This window comes from Rhodnius prolixus, unplaced genomic scaffold (assembly GCF_049639745.1).
Source record: "Rhodnius prolixus isolate KJV_2025 unplaced genomic scaffold, Rpr scaffold_9, whole genome shotgun sequence".
Taxonomy (NCBI): domain Eukaryota; kingdom Metazoa; phylum Arthropoda; class Insecta; order Hemiptera; family Reduviidae; genus Rhodnius; species Rhodnius prolixus.
The window spans coordinates 26,904,735-26,926,271 of NW_027411604.1; the positions used below are offsets into that span (position 1 = coordinate 26,904,735).

A 21,537-nucleotide genomic window follows, 5' to 3' on the forward strand; every position below is an offset into this window, starting at 1 on the left:
TTGGGGGGGGGGGACAGTGAGCTGTAAGAGGCTCGTAGAAAGAGAAAAATGGAAAATAGATTCGGTCATTACAAGTGGCTGAGTGGCGCTGAAATGAAAAGCAGAAATTTATTTTAGATACACAATTCTTTAATCTAAGAATTAATCTAATTTAAACTAAGGTTATTGGCGCCACTGCACTGCCGAGCTTCAAAACAAGTCGTGCTCTCGTTGCTGACAATACTCTCCTATCACCGGTCAGATGAGCAGGATTCGAACTGAAGATCTCGCACATGGGATTAAAGCATATACAGCGGTGATCCATTTAAAACGCACCAATCGCTAATAACTTTTTAGGAAAGCGGAATTTCGAAAAAAAACCATGAAGTAAACTATATGTTTTCTTTAGTCTAGTTTCCAAATTTTTCACCTCCGAGGCTGTATCTTCATTTTTGGCGGAGTTACGGCCAAAAACCTGATTGGGGTTCCATAAAGACCACTGGTTTTGACAATGATTATGAAAACTACAAAAAAAAACTATGAAAAATGACGTTGACCCCGTTTCGATATGCCTAATATTAGTTGAGATATTTAAGATCAAAGTTACAATTTTATCTATTCGTGAACGGTTTTCGATATTAATTTTCCACCAGAAATACACGTTTTGGGAGGTCCTCTGACTGCAAAAAATGTTATTTGTGACGCAAAGAACAAAAATAATAATAATTGAAGATTTTAAAACATGTAATGTAATAATGTAAGGGTTGTGGGTGAGTCAGGATAAATTTGTTTTATCATCAAATAAAAGCAATCATCACATCATTTTAATCTACCCCGTATGCAAGACTTCTTGACCTATGATTACGGTAAGAATATCTTGCCAGGGAGAGGCAAATTAATATCGAAAACCGTTCATGAATAGATAAAATTGTAAATTTGATCTTAAATATCTCAACTAATATTAGGGATATCGAAAAGAGGTCATCGTTATTCTTCACAGTTTTTTATGCAGTTTTCATAATCATTGTCAAAACCAGTGGTCCTTATGAAACCCCAATCGGGTTTTTGCTTGTAACTCCGCCAAAAATGAAGATACAGTATCGGAGGTGGAAAATTTGAAAACTAGACCAAAAAAAACATAGTTTACTTTATGGGTTTTTTTCGAAATTCCGCTTTCCTAAAAAGTTATTAGCGATTGGTGCGTTTTAAATGGATCACCCTGTATAATAATAATAATACTTCATTAAGGGAAGGTATTAGCTATGCGGTTAGCGTACTGGACTCCCACGCGGAGGTCCCGGGTTCGAATCCAGCTGCTGACCCATAGATTTTTCTCTTCCTAGGAGCTTCTTACAGCTCAATGTCCGGTGATGGACAGTGTTGTCTGTAACGAGAGAACACTGTCCGGAGGCCGGCAGTGCACTAATTAACCTTAGATGTTGCCGCGCCTCAAATCAAAAATAATAATAATACTTTATTTAAAAATACAGAAAAATTATATGAAACATCAAAAAAAAGTAATATACAGCATGGAACTAATCCGTCTGCTGGAGGTCGATGTGAAAAGAAAATATGTGATTCAAGTTGTTATAATAAAACTGTATACACTACAAATAGATTATAATACAAAATACAACACAATACAAATAGAATAATAAATGCACAACGTGGAAAAAGTAAAATAAAAACAAAAATTATAAGCACTTTAATAAATTACGAGTATAATAATAGAACAAAAAATAAGATCAGAGATTCCCCGTAGGGGGGAGTGGACTAGCCACTTCTTCAGGGAGCTTGGCGTCCCTGCGGTTATCCCAGTCTAACAACACTTCAACACACACACTGACACCCCTTCACACTTTCACACTACACCTAGGACCTGCAGAGGTAGTTGCTGTGTGCAGCTACTTGGGACTTAGCGAACCCACAGGTAAACTCGAGCTCCCCACCACACACAATCACTTACACCTTAACATTCACACTATACAGACGACTACACACACTGCACGAACAAGGACACGCACTCGTCGAGAGTCAGAGTATAAATATCTCTCCCTCGCGTGCCGTGGCGAGGCTTTGGGGCTAGGGTGGAAAAGAGGATCCTGGGCATTGAGGGAGACGTTGACCTGCGGGCTTCTTATCCCAACACATGTCTTTGGCCTCGGCTTCACCCAAGAGCTCCACCTGGAGGATACCCCTACTTCAGGAAATCGGCTAGGGAACACTGTCTCAGACAGGTTCCTAGGGGTAGGAAGGGGGTCGCGGGGGCACGGGTCGGTACCTGGTACCGGAACGTTGTCTTTCGCGGCACCGGTCTATGTTGGGGTGCGATGATCCATCCGGATAGTAACCGGATCCAATTGAGCGTCCGTGGAGGCGGGATCACGCGCCCTGATGAATCTTCGTTGATTGCTATGGAGAATCAACCAACCTTTTTCGGGCCTAGCCCACCAACTACCTCCCTTCACCCCACGAATCCCAATCCTTTCCTCTTACCTACATCGTCCCAAATCCTTACCGTTCCTACTACCAATAATCTCCAACTTCTTAACCCTCAACTCCCTACAATGGATACAACTGGCGGAAAACTCGGCATGGACATGGACACTGATTTAGGAACATCGACTTCTAGGGAGCAGATTACACTGCAACCCTATAGCCCTTCTTCCCCGCCAAGGAAGAAAGCCAAGGGTGGCCACAGGAAGGTAAGTGAATCATTTTTTAAATTTATTAATTTAGATGAAGACAACTGGGGAAGATTTTTTGTTTTGAAAAAGAAGGAAGGAACATTTTCAAACGAATGTTCCTTTAAGCTTCACAAGTTTATTAAAAGTACTTTGGGTAAGACTAAGAGTATCAGAAAACTTAACGATGGTTCAATATGTATTGAAGCGGATAACCGCAACCAAGTTAGAGCTATCTTGAACCTACAAAAATATATGGATACCGAATTGGAAGCTGGTCCCCATAAACGTTTAAATACATCGCAAGGTGTGATAACTTGCCGGGACTTTCTCAATAGTAGTATAGAGGACATAAAAGAAGGCCTAGCTGACCAAGGAGTTATAGAAGTGAGGAGAATAAAGAGGAGGCAAGAAGGATCCCTAGTGGATACCGCCTCTCTGGTCCTCACTTTCGATCGTCCTCAACCGCCGCAGATGGTAGATGCAGCCTTCTATAAATTAAAAGTGCGTCCATACATACCCTCGCCAATGAGGTGCTTTAAATGCCAAAAGTTTGGTCACACTGCTATGAGATGTAAGGCTGCAGAACCGGTGTGCATTTGTGGTAAATCTATTCACGAAGGAGATTGCACACCACCAATTACATGCGTGAACTGTGGCGGAGAACATAATGCCAGATCATCGGGGTGCCCAACTTTAGCAAAGGAAAAAGAAATACAAAAAGTAAAGACTTTGCAAAACTTACCCTACCTTGAAGCTAGGGCATTAGTGGAAAGCAAATCGTATGCGACAAAAGAAATATCCTATGCAGAAAAGATGAGGGCACCCGTAACAGTGCCACACTCAATTGTAACCCCTGCAAAGACCCGAGGAGTCCAAATAAATGGCCCTTCCTCGACCTTAAAAGATTCTATTATCAAGGTGGGAGAAATCCCACCACCTCAGAGGCTCTCCCCATTTGTGGGGAGGGACTCTTCAAAGGTGGGAGCAATCCCACCACCAATCCAAAACGCCCCGTTAGGGGTGCTGGTGGTCGAAAGACCACCAGAAAGCATTCCTGCTACTAGCAGGAATGATGCAAAGGTGGGATCACTCCCACCAGAAAAAATGAGTCCCTCTGATGGGGAGTGGAAGGTGGTAAATCCACCAAAACGATCCCCCAAAAAGAAAATATCAAAATCCTCTTTGCCACCCCCTTTAAAGACAAGGGGGAAAACTAAAACATTAGAGCAACAAGCGTCCTCTCAGCTTGTTGTTAGCTCTCTAAAACAACAAAGAGAATTAATAGGGACAGACATGGATGCTTCAGAATCGGAAGGTGGTGAAAGCACCTCTTCCCTCCTTCCAAGAAGAAAGAAAAAGGGTTTGCCCAGGGGTAAAACTGGGGACGATTGTGGCACTGACTACGAGTCGGCAAAATGAAGTATATAGCTCTTCCAATTCGGTATTTATCTACAAAATATTTTAACATGTATTATCTTAAGATTTTTATCAAATGTATTGCTTTTATTGTATATAGTCTATCCTTAGTTAATAGAATATTTCTGCCAGGTCAGGTTACTAATAATATTTAAATGTGTGAGTCCATTCTTCAATGGAACATGCGGGGTTTCATAAACAACATGGAAGGTTTGCGCAGAATCGTAGGAGAACACAAACCATTCGGGTTGTGCCTCCAAGAGACCAAGATTCGCCCAGGACAAATCATACGAATCCCTGGGTACACTGTTTACAGTAAAGAAGTGCAACCAGCCCCCGGTGGGAGGGCGCATGGCGGAGTCGCCGTCTGTGTAAGGGAAAATATCTCCAGCAGGCGGCTACCACTTCAAACTAATTTACAAGCCGTTGCCGTGCGCCTAGCTACACCACTGCAGGTCACTTTAGTTAGTATTTACCTACCAGATATCTATTGGCGAAGAGGTGACCTGGAGAATCTACTCTCGCAACTCCCTGCACCGGTGCTGCTAATGGGTGACTTTAATAGTCACAGCACCTGGTGGGGTTCCGTCAGAACTGACGCTCGAGGTAGAGCTCTTGAGGAGATTATAGACAACGCTAACCTGATGCTCCTCAACAGTGGTGAAGCAACTCATTTTAATGCACACTCAGGAGGATTCAGTGCAATTGACCTGAGTGTGGCAACTCCCACAATTGCAGTTCGACTTGAATGGACCACACTAGAAGAATTATACCACAGTGATCATTTTCCAATATTAGTAGCAAGCTCCATCTCCAGGTCAGAATACGTTATGCCCTGGAGATACGACATCAAAAGAGCAAATTGGTCTGCTTATGCTGCCAAAGTGTTGATACCACCCCTTACAGGGGATGTCAACCTTGATACAAATTTGTTTACTAAAGGGTTGACTCTTGCAGCTGGCTCCACTATTCCTAGGGTGGGCGGGAAGGTCACTAGACCCCCTGTCCCCTGGTGGACTTCGGAATGTCGGGCAGCTAATGCAGCAAAAAAGCGGGCCTTAAACAGATTCAAAAGGCATCCGACGGAGGAAAATCTTATAAACTTCAAAAGATTAAGAGCCAGGGAGAGGCGTATAATTAGAAAGGAAAAAAAGGAAACCCTCACCTCCTACTTGTCAAAAATCTCCTCAACATCGACGTTGAAAGAGGTGTGGAGTAAGATAAGAGCCCTCTCTGGTGGACATAAAACCCCGTCGATACCAGTCTTAAAAATAAATGATGTCGTCGTCACCGAGGCAGAAGAGGTCGCTGAGGCCTTGGCCAGGCATTTTTCTCAAGTGTCTGGCTCGGGGAGCTATTCGGCGGAATTCCTCCGGCGAAAAGGTGACGTGGAGCAACAGCCACTCGATTTTGATGCCGCTATCAATGAAACATACAATGAACCGCTAACCATTCACGAATTAGACAATGCCTTACAGAAATGTAAAGACTCTGCCCCAGGAGTGGATGGGATCCCATATGCAATGATCAGAAATATGGACATAAATGGGAAGGTAGGCCTTCTCCAATTGTATAACAGCATATGGGATACCGGCCAATACCCTGATGGTTGGCGGGACGCTATTATTATGCCGATCCCAAAGGAAGGAAAAGACCCTAGCAACCCCTCCAGTTACAGACCTATTTCGTTGACCACCTGCTTAAGTAAGGTCCTTGAGTCTATAATTAATTATAGACTAGTGTATCTGTTAGAAACGAGAGGACTTTACAGCCAGTTTCAGGCGGGATTTCGCAGATATCGTTCCACGTTGGATCAGATGAGCCGCCTCGAGATCTATGTGCAAAACGCTTTTATGCGTAGAGAACACGTGCTGGCCGTGTTCTTCGATCTCGAGAAGGCCTATGATACGACGTGGAGATACGCGATTCTGCGGAAGTGTCACGAGTGGGGACTGAGAGGGAGATTGCCGAGGTTCCTCCGTAGCTTCTTAGAACTGCGAAGGTTCCGAGTGCGACTGGGGTCGGTCCTTTCGGACCCACACGAACTACAAAATGGCATACCTCAGGGGTCGGTATTGAGCGTTACGTTGTTCACGATAGCGGTAAACAGCCTTGCTGAAGTTGTAGGTGACCCACTACAAGTATCCTTATATGTTGACGACCTCGCTATTTATTTATCAGGTAGTGATATCGATGAGGTCGGGGAAACCCTACAGCAGGCTGTAGAGAGAGTGGCTGAAGAGGCATCTAGGAACGGATTTAAATTTTCTAAAACTAAGACCGTGTGCCTTCATTTTTGTCGCCTAAGGCGGAACTGCAATCCTCCAACACTGGTACTAGATGGCACACCGATCCGCTGTAAAGAAAGTGTCCGTTTCCTGGGCCTCGTATTTGATAGTAGGTTGACCTGGCAGGATCACATTGATTACATTAGCACTAAAGCAAGGAGAACCCTCGATTTATTGAAGTTCCTTGGAAGATACAAATGGGGGACGGAGCGGGAAATCTTGAAGAGTATTTTTATCTCCTTAACCCGTTCCAAGTTAGAATATGGAGCCCCAGTGTATAGTTCTGCGCGCAAGTCTCGCCTGAAACTATTAGATAGAATTTACAACGAAGGAATTAGATTATTCACAGGCGCCTTCCGGACTAGTCCTTTGCAAAGCCTCTATGTGGAGTCAGGGATGCATCCTCCTCAGCTGAGGAGAGAACAGCTCACCCTGACCTACATTGCCGGAATATGGGGAAAACGTTTTCATACTTTGTTTCCTACCATATTTGAGAGCCCACATGAAGATGAATTTAGAAGACAACGCTCGCGGACGCGCCCACTCGGGGTTCGGGCCAAAGAGCTCTTAGACACGGAAGGAGTGCAATTGTGTTCGGTGATGGATTGGGGCTTCTCGCCTTCCCCACCATGGACATTACCTTCCGCATGCGTCCGCATGGACCTGGCAATATTTAAAAAAGAAGAAACACCACCCGTCGTTTACAGACAAAGACTTCTAGAACTTTTAAACTTTTATTATGACTTCCGACCGATCTTTACAGACGGCTCGAAGGTAAACGACGGAGTTGGAAGTGCCTTGTACACGGAGGGAGTCACCCTCAGTTGGACACTCCCGCATTACGCGACCGTGTACACGGCTGAGATTTATGCTATTTGCCAGGCCATAGAGTTCATTAAAAGAAATTATTGCACAAAAGCATTAATACTTACCGACTCCTTAAGTGCAATAATGGCTCTCCGGGATAGATTCTCGACAGACCCAATGGTCATGAAAATACACTATTTATTGTCCGAGCTAAGCACACATGGTCGAAGGGTGGTGTTCGCCTGGGTGCCGGGCCACATTGGCGTGTCCGGAAACGAAAGGGCGGACGAGGCTGCAAAACGAGCAGCCTCTACACAAACTAACCATACCATCCTTGTTCGGCCCACTGACTTACAAATATATATGAAAAATATTATAAATAGAAAGTGGCAAAGTCAGTGGGATAATATTGATGAAAAACTTAAAGAATTTAAACCATGTGTGCGAAATGCTAAAGTCGAGAACTACCCGCGGCATGAATCAGTAATTTTAACGAGGCTAAGGATTGGGCATACACGTGTGACACATGGGTACCTCCTTATTGCCGAAAGAAGACCGAGGTGCCCACGATGCCGAGAAAGGCTGACAGTGTCGCACGTGTTGGAAGGGTGTCAGGCACTGCGTAGCCAAAGAGAAAGAGCAGGCCTGCCACATGACCAGCGCGCAATTCTCCAAGAGGGTTCTCCTTATGTAAGGAGGCTATTTGATTTCTTAAAAAATATAAATTATTATGATAAAATTTAGATATAGATTAGGTTAGTTTATAGTTTAGTTCTTTTAAAGGGGAAAGGAATATCGAGTACTTTCCCCTTGTGTGAATGAGTAGTATATTGTTTTTAATAGCGTGAGTGTATTTATTGGCGTGAAAGTATTTATTTGCGAGATTGCTATTGATGTAAATGTATTTATAGGCGTGAATGTATTTATTAGCGTGAACGTATTTATTAGCATGAATGATTTTATCAGTGTACGTGTATTTATTGCAAGAATGTTGGTATGACTGTTAGATTTAGGCTTTTAATCCGGGGTTGAAAGAAATTTATAAAAGTATTTTAACCCCCCTTAGGTTTAAATTCATTTAGGTTTAGGTCACTTTTCGAGTGTGCAGGAACATTTGTTAAAAGTACTGCACACTTGAGTTAGATTCTACGAAATAGCCTCCTTAGGATAGACTATATACATGAACTAGATTAAGTCGTTGTTACATATGTCATATACTACTATATAAGTCTTACACACATGTTTATAATTGTTAAAGCAAAACCCAAAGTACTTTTAAATGCATGAATTTTAGAAAATGTCAACTTGTGAACATAAGGGATGGTACCATCGGCGAAACCGCATTCCCCCTCGTCGGCTAGACCGATGATGTAAGATGGGAGCGCGGTCTGCTTCCGTTTGCCTAGGCTCCACCCTGCCTTGCTGAGCAAGATATGTGTGTGGCAGCCTGATAGGACAATAGGGTACCTTCCCAGCTCTAGTGGCCTTTGAATAAGAAAAGAAAATGTGTAGCAGGCGCTAATGGCCACAGACGTCGATGCGCCAAAAAAAAAAAAAAAAAAAAAAAAAAAAAAAAAAAAAAAAAAAAAAAAAAAAAAAAAAAAAGATCAGAGATTAAAAAAAAAATAAAAGTTACTACCTCGGGTTGACAATGAACAGTAAAAGAAATATAATGCGGAGACTAATATGGAGAATTTAGACTGACTAAATTGCCAGAGTACAGGTGGTAATATTAGGAAGTACTTAAAAAAAGAAGTAATTATCAAAAAAAAGTTGTGTAAATATTAGAACTATTTTTGTACACTTAATTTTTGTAAATTGTTTCAATGTTTTATGTAACGGGATACTTATTTTCAGTAATCATATTTAATTGTTAAATATATTTAGAAGTAATTGTTTCATAAGAGAACACTTGAAATAATAATATTAAGATATGAAACTAGAATAGGGTGGTGAATAAAAGGGGTGAATTAAAGGTGTTGAATGGTAGAGTGGGGATAAGGATAGCCACACCTCCCCTAGCACCACCAGCTTGTTGGTGGAGAAAACGAGCGAGCCAGGTTCAGTCGTTAATACGATCTAGTACTGAGTGGTTGGGCTTGGTGTTAGTTCTTTGCAGTTCAGTGTTCCAAAAAGAGTTTTGTTCATTGCACTTGTGTTGACCACCATTGTGTATGTGTAGGTTAGCACTGGATGTGTAGGAACAATTTTATTTTTTATTTGTTTTTACATAATTTCCTCATTTTATTACGAAAGAGTATATAACCTTTCTTTGTGGTTATAATAAAACATTTTTTTTTTAAATTTACTTGGTAAATTTTATTAATTTTTGTTTTTTCCGAATGCTGAGGTATGTTTTCTTTTTAATATGCATAAATTTTTTTAATATATTTTATTGAGGCTATTTTGTTGTAGAGTTGGTTTTATAATAATGATTTGTTATGCCTTCATTATTTTAATGACCTAAATGACTGCCGATATAATGAAACTTTCCACTTTTTCTAAACTTTTATTATCATATTGTTACCAGAGTTTTTTTTATTATTATTATTAGTATTAATAACATTTTCTTTGTAATAATATTTATTTTATAGCTAAAGTATTATTAATAACAATTATCTTTTTTTAACAATTAACTTCTTTTCTTTAAAAAATAAAAAATAAGTAACATTTTTTGTAGTTTGCCTTGAAAAGGTGCGTGAACGAAATGAATATGATTGGTTCATTTATTCATATTTTATTGAAAATTTTAAAAATAAATAATTGAAAGGTTTTAATAAATAATTCGTTAAATTCTGGCGCACCCAAAATGTTCTAAATAACAATTTTTTTGTAAAAAGGGAAGTTATTAATCTAGATGTGAGTAGTAACTGCACTAAGTTTAAAAGTTGATTTTGGAGTCAAATTCGAAAAAGAAAACTGAAGAATTCCATTAAAGTTTTGATAATGGCTATTTGAATTGATTTTACGGGTACTCATTTATCTCTCGAATGTAATGTACAAGAATTGGACTGTAAATCTTAACCGAAATGGGTACTTTAGAGTAATGGAAAATACTTTTTCTTCTGTTTACCACTTCCACCAGTAATCTTACTTTTTTCCTCAATAATGTGAACTAGATTTAATTTGAAATCAATGTAAAGAATCAAAACTGTTATTACTCGTCTATCTAAAACTCGCCTGACATTTGGTGTAATGCTTACTTAGTACCTTAAAATGGGAAGATTTGTGAGACGCGATGTAGTTCATATAATCATTTGTGCCTCTTACTGTTATAATATTAAAGTTTATAAAATGATGCCAATTTTTCGAAATTACCTTCTTTTAATAGGAAATTTCTAAATTGAAGTCTCAAAAAGTCAGAAAAAGTAGTTTTCTCATAAAATATGAAAAATCACACGTAGATGAAACTTCTTATATTTCATTTTGATCCCTCTATCGGATCTGTCTGTAACTTAGAGACCAAATTTCGCTTCTTCTTATTTTTTTTTTTGGCCAAGAAAATGACTCCAAAAATTTTCCTTTGAAAAAAAATGAATTTGATGTACATTCCACCTCCAGGAAGTACCAGAACACTAAATAGAGTTTCAATTTTTGGTTTTACAAAAAATTCGTCGTGAAATTTGATACAACTTAATTATAATTTCCTGTAACATAAAGGTAACTTTATTTTTTTAGACAATTTTAGGGTTAGTTTACATTCAAATTACTGTTTTAGTATATAATGCAGTTTTATTATATAATCCCAAAAGAAAGATTATTTTGCCTATTTCATTCAAACATTTTTATCGTTTTTATTGGCGACCTTTTGACCTTGAAATAGGTAATTTTTCACGGCTTATGCTTATTAACAATTATAACATTTTTTTTTTTACATTTTTAACATCAAAAGTTAATACGTCTTCTGTTAGGTACTAGTACGTAGTAGTACCTAAACAGTCAGGACATCTACGCATTATTTATAGAGCCTAAATAAAAACACGTTTTATGTTTTGAATTTTAAACGATTGTTACAGCATTTTAGGCTATATAGAATTTTATAAAATAGGTGTTACATTGTATATGATTCATACTCTGTCGGTAAACCAATTCTCACATTGTTATTTTTAAATTGTTGATCCTATGACAGAAATGAGTTCATCATCTTAAAATTTAAGTAATGCAAGTAAGAATGGGTCGTACGATTGTTTCATCACAACAGAGGTTGGCGATAAGAAAGATTGGCAGCCATAAAATATCAATAAAGAAGAAATTAATTCTTTTCTATATTTCAAAGACTGTCACAAGTTGAGTTTAGTTTCAGTAGAATTTATTAACATTGCTCTGGAATAGTTTTAATTAATAGTTCAATAAAAAAAAAGTCATCAGCTCTCCCAACCCAACAGTAAGAATTGTAAATGTTGTTGATTTGCACGTGTAATTTTGTGTGGACTACTACACTATTGGTAAATCAATAAAGTCTCGTGCCTGGCGCCAAAACATTAAATATAAACCCGCGTAATTTATTCATACAAACATAATAAAAATGAAAAATACAGATTAATATGGCATTGTTTATTTAACGTCTCTAATTACCGGTTAGTTTCTTTCCTTTTTTTTTAAATTAAACATTTATTAATTAGTGTCCTTTTATTTTTCGTTAAATTGTATCAATTCCTGTATCCTTATAGTGGAAGCGATCGTGATAAATATTCCAAGTTGAGCTTTTTGAGTGTGACAAGAAGTTGTGAAGAACTAAATTCAATCCCTACCTCCAAATCTTGTATGTACGAGGTGTGGCTATTAAATAACGAGACTATTGCTGTAAAACATTTTATTTTAAATTTATACATAATTAGTTATTATCACCTTCAATATACACCTCTCCCCTATCCCTACAACGCTCCACGCGAATTTACCCTGATTCGAAACAGTGCTGGAAGTCTTATTCTGTCAGCTCCTGCATGAGCTTGCCGCTTTTACTTTCACAGCTTCAACAGACTGAAATCGTGTTCCTTTTAATGCAGATTTAAACTTTGGGGGGAACAGATAAAAGTCACATGAGGGCCAGGTGAGGCGAATAAGGCGGATGGCCTAAAACCTGGGATGTTGTACTTGGCTAGAAACGTCTTCTTGACAGACAATGCAGTGTGAGCCGGCGCTGGTTGTCTTGATGGAGAACCCCGTGACTTGTTCTTCCACAAATCGGGTCGTTTTTTTTTCCTTACTCTTTCTCAGGAGTTAAGCAAGCACCTCACGGTAGTAATGTTGATTCAATTATAATCGATATTTTCATCCGTTTTGGACGTGTAAGGGCGACCCGGGCGGTCATCATCTCCGATGGTCTTCTCAGCCATCTTGGAAAACGCTTGAAACACTCAAAAACTTGCGTACGTGATACAACATTCATCGCCCATAAACTTCTTTTAATAAAAGATAAGTTTCAGTAGCGGTTTTACCCAGTTTCATGTTAAATTTCACGACAATTCGTTGCTCTACTACATGTGTAGAGGGTCATGTTTCCGGCAAAACGAAGCTAACACTTATTACCCAAACGACGGTTTCGGTCAGACAGATTTCTCTACAATACAAACACGTGAGACGCTGCAATCGAAAGAGAACGCTTTACGCTGCACAGCCGTCGGTCGTTCAAGATTTGGCGCATGCATAGTTCTTCTGTAACAGCATCAGTCTCGTTATTTAATAGCCACACCTCGTATATCTTTCTTGGATTAACATCAAATTTAAAGTTACGCTGGCTATTTTTCAAAAAAAGAGGGGAAAACACTTTTTCGGGCTCTTAGATTCTTAAAACTTAATCTTTTCTGTCAAAAAGCAATTTTCGAAATTACTTTAAGTTAGAGTTATTTATTATTATTTGGTTAACCTAATCTTTTTCTTTTTTTAATTATTAATTAGTTTTTTAATACATTTTCTAAGCTTTAGAACTAAAAATAATAATTAATTTAAAAAATACGTTGTCCTTCTTTTACTTTTTAATGTCTTTTTTTTATGATGCAATCCCGTCATATGTTGTAACTAAGATAGATGGAAAGTTAACTTTTGTTAATAGATAGAAACGTTCGTACCTTTTATAGAATCCAGTAAGATTTTTTTTTGTATTATTAAGAATTCTCTCTCATTAAAAATATTACTTTTTTAAATTCTCTTGATTTTGTTAATCATGTCCTTTGTAAAAGGAAGTATTTTGATTGCACAATTTCTCAGGCACAGCTGTTTGGGGGGTTTAAATTAATTATCTACCGTCTAGAATCAGCCATTTTGTTTGTTTGTCTTTTATTTTTCAATAAAATTGGAAAATTTGCTTTAACAGGAATTTTAGATTTACTATTAACATTTTAGATGCGGGGAGAAAGTGACCAAATCACTGCTCTCTTGAGTCTTAAATTTTGCTGGTAGAATTTAGTCGAATGTGATTGATTGATTCACACTGAGACTGCTTCGTAACTGCTATTTTTCTCTATGAATTCCTATAGTTTGGCCAGCTTCTTAGCTGGTTGTTTCTTTATAATATACAAAAATTATGCTTTTAAGTGGTTTTAAATATGTTAGTTCACAAAGAAAGCTTTTTTTTTTTTTTTTTTTTTTTAAGGCCGCTTCAACATCTGAGGTCGTTAGCGCCTGGAGCTTTTTTTTTCAGCGTATTGTTGGTGCTTAATAGTGAGCTGAAAGAAGACTCTAGACAAGGTCTTGCTTTCAAAAGCCTAAAAAAAACTTACATCTCCTAGGAGCATTTATAGAATAGAAAAGCTACAATTTGGCAAATTCTTTCTTGTTTTGACAAAAACTTTTCTCATACAAACATATTCCTGGTGGTTCCAAAAAATTGAACAAAAATTTTGGGCTCTCTTATATTGTTAATAAGTAGGGAACGGATTCGTATGTATTTACATATTTTTTTCTAGGCAATTTACAGACGTTTTTCAACTAGAAGTATTCATACTGACACTTTTTAAGCCGTTTGAGTCTACTTTTATTTCACATATTTCCACATATTTGGATGTTATCGCATATTTATACATATTTGATTAAAATAAATAAATATTTCTACATATTTAATCAAAATATGTACATATTTTTCATTTTGGGCATATTTTCATAATTGGGAGGTGGTTGACAGGAACTGTGAATCACAGTGGTTAAAAAAGTGTTCTTAAAAGCACCAAGTCGGATTAAAATGCTAAAAGATCTCTATCCAGACTTGTGCCTTCCACCAGAACCAATATTGACAAGATGGGGTACTTGGCTGGAAGCAGCTCAGTATTAAACTACAATAAAATCAAGAATGTCCTTTCACATCTCGAATACGAAGCAGTAGCGATAAATACAGCCAAGTCTTTATTCGAGAAACCTAATTTAAGGAACGACCTTGCATTCATTTCTGACAACTGCGTATTTCTTGCACAAGCCAATTACCCAACTTGAGTCCCAAAATGTTCGACTGACAGAAAACGTGTCCAACGTTAAAAAGTCATCGAAAAGGTGGAAGGAATACCTGGGAGTAAGGGAGATCTGATCAGATCAAAACTGGTAGAAGTACTGAGCAAGAACAAAGGGTGGGAGACCATCTGCCAGATTTCTGATATTATCAGTGGAACAGAAGTCACCTCAGAACATCGTGTACCCTTTATAACCAACGAGATAACTTCTTTCAGCAAGGCACCAATAACATCTGTAGATGTTGAACGATCTTTTAGTCGTTACAAGTCCATCTTACGCCCAGATCGTCGTCACTTTACGTTCCAACATTTGAAATTTCATGTGGTTGCAAACAATTTCGAAGAGTGAAGTTTTCAAAATTGAAAATTTAACACATCTTTTTATAAATAGTAAAAATGTTCTTTGTTGTATAAATCATTATAACTTGTAAAAACAAATCATTTTGTTCCTAATAAATTATTATAAATTGTAAAAATATTCTTTTCTTGTATAAATAATTATAACTTGCCCCCCCCCAAACAAAATTCCATTTTCATAAAAAAAAATGTCCATTTTACTTAAATATTCCAGAAAATATTTTAAGAAAATCACATATTTTCCACATAATTGACGAAAATAAATGCATATTTTAGTTAAATATTTGGCATTTTTAAATACATAAAAATCCGTTCCTTATTAATAAGTTTAGGGCAAGTTCTATGAGAAGAACATATGGTATTGTTTTTTAAGCGTTAGGTTATATATTTCAGTAATGGACGGTTTCAATACATGCATAATGTTGGACAAAAATTGAAACGTGACCCAGATATTTGGAATTAGTAGATAATTACTGAGTCAGAATCTTAATAGAAATTGAAATTATGTATAACGTAACGTGATGAATGTTAGGCTTATAATTGAGCTGATGAAAGATTCGTAAACGTTAGCTACAGCCAAAAAATATAATGAAAAATAAACCGGAAGTTGGTATGCGTTAGTAATAAATAATAAAGGAGGGCATCCTTTGATGAACAGAAAATAAAAATAAAAAATGGAACAATGGCCGGAAGAGATCTAAAAATAGACGAGAATTGCGCCCGTCGAATATTTTAGCTGGTAGCTGACAAATAAGTTCCAGGAGTTCGAAGTAAAAAAATAATATTGGGTCACACACTTCTGTTGTAATGAGAGTAGAAGTAACGGTTCTCGACAATTAGGACAGCTCATTGTGAAATAGTATTGTCTTAGGGCTAAAGTATGTCAATTTGGTGTGAATACTCCGTAGCGATTCTCTCTGTATCCCCTGTACAAGGGTGGGGGGTAGGGCGTTAGTTATTACAGAGCAACATTAATTGGAAGCTCTTATTCTTGATGTTAGGGAGAAATATGTTTCAGAGAAAGTGCAGAATTTTGCAAATTATTTTTATAAATCAAGTTAGTCGTAAATAGATTCAGGCAATAAGCCAAAATGAATGGAATATGCTTGAATAGTTGGAAAGTAAGATTTCAAAATATACTTTACAGTTGAACGATGCGTAACGGTTTATCCATAATATTTACATTTAAATCCTTCTTGTAGATCTCTAGCTTCTCACAGATATGATTCCTTTCTTATAGATCTCTAGCTTCTCACAGATATGATTCCTTTCTTATAGATCTCTAGCTTCTCACATATATGATAATTCCCTTCTTGTAGATCTCTAGCTTCTCACAGATATGATAATTCCCTTCTTGTAGACCTCTAGCTTCTCACAGACATGATTCCCTTCTTATAGATCTCTAGCTTCTCACAGATATGATTCCTTTCTTGTAGATCTCTAGCTTCTCACATATATGATAATTCCCTTCTTGTAGATCTCTAGCTTCTCATAGATATGATAATTCCCTTCTTGTAGACCTCTAGCTTCTCACAGACATGATTCCCTTCTTATAGATCTCTAGCTTCTCACAGATATGATTCCTTTCTTGTAGATCTCTAGCTTCTCACATATATGATAATTCCCTTCTTGTAGATCTCTAGCTTCTCACAGATATGATAATTTCCTTCTTGTAGGCCTCTAGCTTCTCACAGACATGATTCCCTTCTTATAGATCTCTAGCTTCTCACAGATATGATTCCTTTCTTATAGATCTCTAGCTTCTCACAAATATGATAATTCCCTTCTTGTAGACCTCTAGCTTCTCACAGACATGATTCCCTTCTTATAGATCTCTAGCTTCTCACAGATATGATTCCTTTCTTATAGATCTCTAGCTTCTCACAAATATGATAATTCCCTTCTTGTAGACCTCTAGCTTCTCACATATATGATTCCCTTCTTGTAGTTTTGTAGATCTCTAGCTTCTCACAGATATAATTTCCTTCTTGCCAGCATCCAGCCCTTTCAAAAGCACTGTTGAAGTTGAATCATTAGTTTAAGAACATTAAAAGGACTTTTTAAAACAGAATTCCATGCTAGAAATTAATTTGAACCTAGTACATAACTAATTTTAATAGACCCGTTTTATTAATATCTATTTTCTCCTCTAGGAAGCCACTGCTTACTTGATTATTAAATTAAAATTTTACTTTTAATATAATAATTATTATCATAATCTCAATAATTCTTTTACAAGTAGGAAGTTACCCATAAAACCAGCTAATAATATTGGCAACATTGAGGAAGTGAATAAATATAAATGTTTAAAAAAAAAAGTATGATAATAATAATAAAGCCATAAGTATTCATTATTCAACGATTGTGCAGACACCTATTGAGGTTATATTAGGTCAATAACTCTTTTAACATTTTGGGGAGAGGGGAAACATTATCTTTTTCCCTTTTTTCCAAACAAAAAAACTACTTTTACGACTTCCTGTATGAAATAATTAGAAATTCACAGTAAAAATTGCGCATTTAAATAATTTATTGATTGACTAAAGAACAATTATGTTTGTTTTAAATAAAATTTTAATATTAGTTTTTTGTTTAATTTATTTACAAAATAGTAATCAAATATGAGGGAAGGGATTAGCTGGGCGTTTAGCATACTGGACTCCCACGCGGAGGTCCCGAGTTCGAATCCAGCTGCAGACCCTTAGATTTTTTTCTTTCTAGGAGTTTCTTACAGCTCACTCTCCGGTGATGGGACAGTGTTCTGTAACGGCAGTGCACTAAAATAAAAGCTCTGGGGGCGCCAATAACCTCAGATATTGACGCGCCATTAAATCATTTAAAAATAAAACTAAAAAATAATCAAATATGGGGAAGAGTTTACATGTTTTCGCATAAGTCCTAGAAATAAAAGATGCCTTAAGGCTTTAATTGTGTACCGACCTTAATGCATACGTGATTATACATATTAAAGGAGTGTTCTTTTTTTTGGAGGTTGCCATTGAATTAAGGACATGTGAGGAAGCTTTTTTTAAGGTCGGTTCAAGGTGAATTTGGCTTTTGATAGATGAAGTTCTAGTATTTTCTCAAACAGTTTTGAAACCTGTGCTATACGAGGGTCGTTTGAAAAGTCCGTGCAAAGTCAGAGAGATAGCACTACTGGCGAGGTTATGTTTAGTTAGTAGCATCTCTTGGAAGAACACACACCAAGTTTCAGCTAGATCGGTCTATTTCTTTGTGTTTGGCATTCGTTTGATTGGAAGTCGAGTGATTTTCAAAAAATGGACAAAAAAGAATTTCGTGTGTTGATTAAACACTACTTTATGAAAGGCAAAACGCGTGAGGAGACTAAAGAGAAGCTTGATAAACATTATGGTGACTCTGCACCTTCGATTAGAACAGTTTATAAGTGGTTTCAAAATTTTCGGAGTGGCCATATGGGCACTAGTGACGCTGAACGTTCTGGACGCCCTGTTGAGGTTACTACTCCAGAAATCATTGATAAAATCCATGATATGGTGATGGATGACAGAAGAGTGAAGGTGCGCGAGATTGCTAGTGCTGTGGGCATCTCGAATGAACGGGTACATAATATTTTGCATCAACATTTGGACATGACAAAGCTATCCGCAAGATGGGTGCCGCGATTGCTCACACTTTGACCAAAAACGAAATCGTGTGAAGTGTTGCAAGGACGGTTTACAGCTGTTCCAGAAGAATCCGCAGGACTTTAAGCGTCGTTTCGTCACTGTGGATGAAACATGGATACATCACTACACTTCTGAGACCAAAGAACAATCTAAACAATGGGATACCAAGGGGGAATCAGCGCCAAAAAAGGCGAAGACCGTTCCTTCGGCCGGAAAGATTATGGCGACTGTCTTTTGGGATTTGCAAGGGATAATCCTCATCGACTATCTGGAAAAGGGTAAAACTATTACAGCTGCATATTCATCGTTATTGGACCGTTTGAAAACCGAGCTGCAAGAAAAACGCCCACGATTGGCCCACAAAAAAAGTCCTTTTCCATCACGACAACGCACCAGCTCACACCTCAGCAGTTGTGTTCGCAAAATTAATGGAAATAGGGTTCCAACTCGTTTCACATCCCCCCCTATTCTCCAGACTTGGCTCCCTCGGACTACTATTTGTTCCCCAATATGAAGAAATGGCTGGCGGGAAAAAGATTTTATTTAAACGAGGAGGTGATTGCAGAAACGAATGGCTATTTTTCAGACTTGGACAAATCCTATTATTCGGAAGGGATCAACAAACTAGAGCAGCGTTGGACGAAGTGTATAAGCCTAAAAGGAGACTATGTTGAAAAATAAAAAAGGTTTACCCCAAAAAATTAAGTAGTTTTTATTTTTGCACGGACTTTTCAAACGACCCTCGTATTTTACGAATTTCTAGAATTAAGTTACAATGTTTTATTGGGAGTTATTTTTTTGGGGGGACGTCCCTTGAGTCTGAAAACGTTAAGGAAGCAATTTAATTTATATTTTCAGCGGAAACTGTAGTTTTCGGGTGCAACACAAAATTTTAAATACCTTACTTCTACCTCTCGAAACCAATTCTATTTATATATATTATTTTTCTTTTATTCTATCAAAAATTTTGGAACTACTAAAAGCTCTGCCCTTGCTAATAATAAATGTTTAACAATAGCAGTAATTGTTAAGAGAAATGTTAACAATTTATTGATTCAATACGTTTATGTATTCCATTGTTCTAATCTTAACAATGCCAACTACTCTCAGAAGTCAAACTGGTTTAATTTATTTGCAACATTTTTTTTGGCGGAGAAAATGATTAATTTTTGCTGTCGTAAGAAACAGGTGATTATGATTTAACTTTAAATTGTAATTCGCTAGTTTTATTCAGAAAAAGACAAAAAATGCTGTTTAAAAATATAATAATCATCATTTTAAAGCTTATCGTTAATAGAATATCAAAACAAATGCAATGTTTATACCAAAAAAAAATTCAGTGTCTAACCACATCTTTTCGTTATCATTCTAAAAGATAAATTTTTTTATGACAATAATTTTTTGTAAATCAGTTCTATTATTTTGGAACATCTCCCCTCTAATCTAGGTCAGGTAATCTTTAGTTCTTTTAATGCAAAAAAATAACAAAAAAATATTATACTACGTGTCATTCTGTAATTTTTATATTTTTTTAACCTTCACTTATCACAGACTCGTGCGTGCTTCAACTAACTACCCAATTGTGAACACATAATTCTTGATGAAACAATCTAAAAAAAAAAAAGACCATTTTATTCATCAAATTTGGGTGAAGAGTTTACAAGTATTTGTTGCGCCTAAATTTGGCATGGTCACTTAATAATACTTTACTTAACTTTGTGAGAGCAACTAAATAGAATTGTTTGTACAGATGATTAGTAAGCATAGACTTGATGTAAAGATGCGAGTGTTATAGGCAGCCATCTTTAGTCTAAAAACTTTTATTTCTTAAACCTTACGTACATCCATATTGTCTCAAAAAATTCATTTATGTAGCTAAAAAGTAAAACCTCTTTAATTGTAACTCAAGCGATTCTCTGGCAGTAGTTTCTTAGATTGAACCTTCATCATATTGCTGTGAGTGACTAGTCTAATTTAGACATCATTGTAAATCATTTACAGTATTTTCCGTTTAATAATTGGGGTAAATCGAAAGTTTTACAGTTTTTTAGTGTGGAAGCAAAGTTTGGTTTTATTCTTCTTTTCGACTCTAAAATGTATTGCAATTGTACAGATTTTCGACTTTACAAGTTTTACACTTTGTTTAGTTCCACCCAGAGCGCCACCTCTCCCTATTTCTGGGTGTCTTGTTGTCCACCGTAAATCTATAAAGCTGTGGTTTTCCTTTTTAGATTCATTATCCGCACAATAATATCTACTTATCTACTCCATGTTACACAAACCTACCTGGACTTACAAAATGGAACTTTGGGGCTCAGCCAATATCTACAAAATCCAATCCTTCCAGTCAAAAACACTCCATCGAATAGCTGCTAATGCTCCTTACTATGTCTCTAATTCTACATTACATCGAGATTTCCTTGTTCCTTATGTTTTTGAAACTGCAAAAATCTCTTTACATTAAATTCCAAGCTTCATATCCTAATCCACCTAGTTTCCCAACTAACTACCACTACCAGGGAATCCTCTTAAGACGGTTGAAGCGCCGGTGACCACGCGAAATCTTTTCTCAATGAATTATGTGCCAGTACACAATAGTGAACTGTTCTTTCTTTTGGGAGTATCAACAATGGGTGAATTCTACCCTCATGTTACTCATGTTTATCATGTTGTATCAGCTTCACTTATTGCAGAAATGCACTGCAGTTGTGGGATGAAGAAAAATTCATTGATTTCTTTAATTAAACAACTAAGAAACAGTCTTTTATTTATAAAGAATATAAAAAATGCATAGCTTAATTAGTTTAGACAGAAAATTTAACTAAAATCAATCGCTAAACTATTGAAATTAAAATGTGATTTAAATGATGTTAAAAAATACGAAAATTAAGAACTCATGGTCCTTGATCTTCAGAGG

General features: G+C 36.9%; 1 protein-coding gene across 23 annotated transcripts in view; it reads left to right on the forward strand.

Annotated features, from left to right (window-relative positions):
* Nucleotides 1–21,537, forward strand: part of mtd (TLD domain-containing protein mustard) — a 510,063-nt gene that overhangs the window by 463,939 nt on the left and 24,587 nt on the right. Inside the window, exon 1 of one of the 23 annotated variants that reach the window (XR_012458978.1) lies at nucleotides 2,912–9,527. The exons of 21 other annotated variants lie outside the window; for them this stretch is intronic. The gene's annotated coding sequence lies outside the window, so the exon portion shown is untranslated. Of the gene's footprint in view, nucleotides 1–2,911; nucleotides 9,528–21,537 lie in introns of those variants that run through there. One more of the 23 variants, XM_074129463.1, reaches the window with a different exon arrangement.